Genomic DNA, 6,000 nt, shown 5'->3' with positions numbered 1-6,000 from the left:
TTCTTTTTAGGAGGCACAGGGATCTGAACCTGGGACCTCCCATGTAGGATGGAGGTGCCCAACTGCTTGAGAGACCCCCGTTGGTTGCTTGTTGTGTCTCTCACTGTTTCCTCATTGCATCATCTTATTGCATCAGCTTGCTGTCATCTTTATGAGGCACCAGGACCTAATCTGGGGACCCCTATGTGGTAGGCAGGTGACAACTTCTTGAGCCACATCGACTTCCTCATCACTGCACAGATTCCTTGGAACAGCCTGATGGACACTGAAGGCACAGGCTTTCAAGGATCCTCCAGCTCTGGCATTATGGGAATTTTGCTGCTCAAACACCAGGGGAATGGTAGACTCCAAAGTGCTGTGCACCATGGTGGGAAGACATCACAGCTGAGATTTGTCTCCAACAGGAACCCTGCTGAGGTCCAACATGTTCAGCGTCTGTTCCCATACTGCTCTGGAGCTACAGTGATTCCTCAACATTGAAACTAAGCTGAGTATCAGCAGGTTTGGCACAAGATGTGTGCTCAGCAGACATTCTCACCTGCCTCTCCAATGCTCTTCCATTAAATTCAGCTCGTGCTACCCTCACCCTCCCTTAGTTCCTTAGGCATTCAGCTCTTCAGTAAAAACTTAGCCTTCACTTCTCTAATCAAACATCCTGTAGACTCAGAGCCTCTGAAAATCTGAATCTTAAATTTCACTTAGCATTAAACAAGCCACACATCCACACATGGCCAAGTGGCTACAGTATTAGACAGTTCAGACAAGACGCCCAGTATACCATATTTGGGAGGGGGGAAGCAACGGTCTGAATGTCTATTACCTTGGTCTGTAGATGGAGCAGAGCAAGGCCTGAAACCATTTCAAACCTGTTCTTGCAAGCACTGTAGGAATGCACAGGGTCACTGCAGACCCAAGCACGCTGGAGGCTTGCAAGCCCCTCATCCTTCTGGAATTCATCCGTGATCCCAAAGTCAGCTCCTCTTCAGAAAGCAACACTCTGAAGCCTGACCCCCAGGATCGAAGCTAGTAAAGCCCCATTTCATGGGATGAATTGTGTCCCCCAAAAGGGTATACTGAAGTGTGAACCTCCTCATACTGTGAACATGGCCTTATGTAGAAATAGTATCTTTGCAGTTGCACTTAGTTCACATAAGGTCCTGCTGGACTGGGGTGGCCCTAACCGAGTGGCTGGTGTCCTAGTAAGGAGGGGATGATTGGAAACCAGCTCGGGAAGGTCAGGCGGGGAGCGCAGGGACACACCTGCAAGCCTAGGAACGCCAAGGCTGGCTGGAAGCCCCGGGAGCTGCAGGAGAGGAGGGGTGGTTTCTTCCTCTGAGCCTCCAGAGGAGCCAATCCTGCAACACCCTGATTTCCAGCTTCTGCTCCCCAGGACCATGAGAGAATACATTTCTGTTTGCTTTTTAGTTCAATAGAGCTTTGCCTCAGGCTGCCATGAGCAGAGGTTGTTCCAGGAGCTGGAGGGAAGGGAAGGCGGGCAGATACGTCCAGCATCCCTCAGGGGTTCCCTGGACTTCACAGACTGTGCTGATGGTGGGGATTTCCCAGGCGACTGGTGGACAGGTGGTGGAATCCCGAGCTGACCCAGGCAGTTTCTGCTGTTTTCGGCCACCCAGTTTGTGCTCTTTCTTGCAGCATCACTACGAAGCTAACCCAATGGGGCTGGCAAAGAATAGCGCTCAGCTCCCCAAGGCTTCATTCCATAAAGTCCAGTGGGCCCCAGTAAGGGTTCATGCACCCTAGTATGGCTGAATCCCCTCCCAGAAATGGGACACCACGGGGTCTGAACGTTCCTCGAATCCAGAAAGTTCATGCCAACATGTGTTCAAGTCCAAGCAGGTGAGAGAGCCAGGCTGCACCTGTGGGCTGTGACTGTGAACTCTGGGTCAGAACTCTGCCATTTATAGGCTTTGGGACTCTGAGAAAGGTTCTTCACTGACCTGGGCCTTACTTTATCTCCCTTAGAATGCAGATAATGATGGTAACCACTTCATAGGTTAAAAAAAATTGCGAAGATTAAAAGTGATAGCAGGTAAAGAACTCACACCCTGGCACCTCTGAAAGCCCAGTGGGTGCAGCCTATTGAGTACGGACAGCTCTGAGTATGAGTGGTGGTACGTGTAAGAGAGAAATGAGGGGAAAGTTGAAAATGGGGAGGAAAAGGAAAGAATTAAAGAGGGAAAGGGGAAGGGAAGGGAGAAGAGGGAAATAAAAAATAAAGCAAGAATGAGGAAAGGATCTCTGGCAAGGAACCCTAGGAAGGCTCTGCCCTGGGACACCGCATCAGACAGGGTTGTTGTCCTTTCTCAGGAAAGAGAGAGTGTCTCCACACTCTGCACCTTAGCGAGTGGGAAGCAGTGACTCCTCCTGAGACGGGGAGACCCACCCATGGGCACAGGACTCAACTATTTGGGGGCAAAGATGTCTGGACATATGGAAAGACCATGTGGACTGTATATAAACTAAGACACAGTGAGAGGAGCTAAGACTTACTGTAGCTGGAGCAGTCAGCTGCTCACCTGTCACCCCACCTGTCCCTTCTTTGGGGCACGCATGCCGCCCCAGACACCCCTGAGTGCAGTGCTCCCCCACGTCCCCCCTCAGCTGGTCTGCAAGACCAAGAGCCTATTTGGGGACCTTGAGATCCTTTTCCAACTCTGAGGTCCATGCCTCAGGATGGAATCCTTTCTGGTTTAAAAAGTGGAGTGTAGCTTCTGTTTTTAACACATTTTCTGTAAAAGGAGGTTTTTAGAATATTCCATGTTTCTTTGTGTTTATGCTAACACGTTCCTGCCCACAAGACCTGGAGCAATTCCATGAGGTAAACATAGTATTTGAAGAAATGGGAAAAAGGAGTGGAGAGGGTGAGTAAACAAAATAAAAAGAACAGGAGGGAGGCAGATGTAGCTCATGGTTGAGTGCCTGCCTCCCATGTACAAGGTCCCTGATTCCTCCTTAAAAAGAAAAAAAACAAGTAAAGGAAGATGGAGAGATAGAAATTGGGAAGTGAGAGGGAGAGGAGGAGGAAAAAGAAGCAAAAGTTGACTGATGAGAGGATAAGATATGAAACAGGAAGAGTAAAGGGAAAGCAGAGATGTTTGTTTGCTTGTTTGTCTTTTTATAGCATGCTTTGTTCCAGGCATTGACAGTTCCAAGTCCCAGTTTTTCAGTCTGTGTCCCTCCAACCTAACAATTTTATTGGTTCTTTCTTGAAATCCTTGCTCCCAATGAGATCATGTGTAGGTCAGACCTTTTCATCTTTCCATAGAAGGGGCCACTTAGACTGTCTCTGGGGCTTGGGGAGGAAAAGGAGGGTTTATAAAGGCTAGCAAAGTGGGATCTAACATTTTACCAAACTAAATTCCTGACAGAGTGGCCGCTGGAGGACATAAGGCCAAGATGCCAGGACACAGGCCCTGAGCTCCAAGGCCCCATCCCCATGGATGTGCACAGGTGAATTACCACCAGGGGTCAAGGCAGCTGGGATTTAAGCCTGGAAAGACTCATGGGATAAATTATTGAGCTCCTTTTCCCACATCATTGTCTCCATACAATTGCCCAGGAAAATAGGCTCACAAGTCATAGTAAGAAATTACTTGAATTTTATGTCTCATTTTTCTCATATGTAAGGGGAGGAATATGACCTAGTAAGACTGATATGAGGACTAAATGAAAAAATCCTCGAAAAGTGCTAAGCACTTGGCCTAATATACACTCAGGTTGCTAAAAATGTCTCCATGTTGCTCAAATGTGGCCAGTCTCGAAGCCAAACTCAGCATGTAAATGTGTTGCCTTCCCCCCAGTGTGGGACATGACTCCCAGGGATGAGCCTCCCTGTCACCAAGGGATCACTACCAAGTACCAGCTGATGACATAACTAGAAAATGATCTTGAATAAAAGATGCAACTTGGATCAGCAGAATATCTCTTTCTACATATAATAACAGGAGTTAAAAATGCTTTTTGACCTAAATCAAAGGGGGAAAGGGAATGGACAAATGAGTTTATATGGCTATGAGTCTCTAAAAAAGAGCCAGGAGGTTATCAGAGGGGTTGCCCTTATGCACACCTGGGCAGAGTCCCAGAGACAGATAAAGTAGATTCAACCCCAGGGTATTGGTTCTTCTGAGGGCTACAGAGACCCACAGGTTTTATGGTCATGGCAGATGGAGTTCACTGCCATGTCAGTTGGCCTTTCTTTGGAGTTGGTGTTTCTGTGTGATGGAACTGGACACAGATGTGATCTCTTTTCACAAGTCTTTCCTGTTACTTTACCAGAATTGTAGTTGGTGCTGGGGTTTAAGATATACCCAGGGGATCTGAATCTCTGGACTGACCATATGATAGCCAGGCCCTGAGCCTCAACAGACTTCAGCTCCTACACTCTGGTTTATTGGACTTACCCCACTCAGCTAACATGGAGTTGAAGAAGGTCAACTACCACACCATGGTGCCAAGAGTGCCTACAACTGAAAGCAGGAGGATTGCATCCAGCATCCATGTGGAATCTAAGCCCCCTCTTGACATAGATGTGGAATGGACACAACCAATCCAAGGTCCACGGGATGGAGGAATAGAGTATGGATTAGAGTGGACTTACTGATATTCTATTCATGAACTATTGTGATTAATAATTGAAGAAAATGTGGCATTGGTGTGGAGAAAGTGGCCATGGCGGCTGCTGGGTGCGGGGAATGGGAGGAAGAGATGAGATGGGGAGGCGTTTTCGGGACGTGGAGTTGTCCTGGGTGGTGCTTCATGGACAACTATGGGACATTGTAGATCCCCCCAGGGCCCACTGGATGGAATGTGGGAGAGTGTGGGCTATGATGTGGACCATTGACTATGGGGTGCAGTGATGCCCAGAGATGTACTTACCATGTGTCATGATGATGGGAGAGAGTGTTGCTGTGGGGGGAGTGGGGAGTGGGGGCGGTGGGGTTGAATGGGACCTCATAGTTTTTGAATGTAATATTTTTTAAAAAAATGAATTAAAAAAAAAAGGATCATTGAGGACTGAATCAAGTTAGCCACAACAATCAAATTATTCATTGCAATAAGGTTCTTAATATATGTCTTATGTTCTATTCTGTGCTGGAATCCTGACAGGTTTTAGTACCAAGCATGGGGTGGTGCTATAATAAATACCAAATATGTGGAAGTGACGTTGGAAGTGGTTGATGGGTAAAGACTGAAAGAATTTTGAGGCCTCTGATAAAGCCTAGATTTCCTCAAGGAGAACATTGGTAGAAATATGGACATTTCTTCTGTTGAGGGCTCAGAGGAAACGACAAACTGTTACCTTAAAAGGGAATGATGATGATCCTTTTATATAGAAGCAGAACATTGCTGAATTTTGTCTGAGTGTTTTTTGTGTGAAAAACAGAACTTGAAATCAATAAACATCTACACGTTGCCTAGGAGATTTCCAAGTGAAGAATTCACGCCATGTCCAGTATGTAAACTACTGGAGGAAATGTAAAATGATAAAGTGAAAAAAAACCTGTTAAGTAAAAGGAACTACGAATTATGATTTGGATGATACTCCATCTGTCTAGATTGCAAAAGATGCTAAAAATAAAATATCAACTGTAAAGAAGGAATGAACTGGGAGCTAAGGTCAAGGGAGACATTACAACTTTTGCAAGTGGAAAGACATTAGGCATGTGCATATGGATCACTTCTGTCAAGGAGCCAAAATGAGGAACAGAGATGGGAATATCCTGGAAAGATCTGTGGAGGACACTCTTGTCTAATGATATGTGAAATAATCAAAAGACATGTGCAAATTTAATACCTGATACTCCTTCATATCAAGTATTAAATTTTCAATAATATCTCACTTATTTTCCTAATATAAAATAGAAAGATATATAATTCACTGTAGTTACATTATTTGACTTGCCATACATATATCATCCATCATACAAGCAATAGTTGCTTAATGGACATTTTTTACTGACTTTAAGAAGAATATCTATA

The 6,000-nt window shown here is 45.7% G+C and overlaps 1 non-coding gene across 1 annotated transcript; it reads right to left on the bottom strand.

Moving 5' to 3' along the window:
• Positions 1–799: 799 nt before the first annotated feature.
• Positions 800–933, bottom strand: LOC131274134 (small nucleolar RNA SNORA9). Its single transcript, XR_009181346.1, has one exon. It is a non-coding gene; the product is annotated as a small nucleolar RNA SNORA9 (small nucleolar RNA).
• Between the last annotated feature and the right edge of the window lie 5,067 nt (positions 934–6,000).

Source organism: Dasypus novemcinctus, chromosome 17 (assembly GCF_030445035.2).
Source record: "Dasypus novemcinctus isolate mDasNov1 chromosome 17, mDasNov1.1.hap2, whole genome shotgun sequence".
Taxonomy (NCBI): Eukaryota; Metazoa; Chordata; class Mammalia; order Cingulata; family Dasypodidae; genus Dasypus; species Dasypus novemcinctus.
Note: the sequence above shows the minus strand (reverse complement) of the source record. Positions and strands in the feature narration are given on the sequence as shown.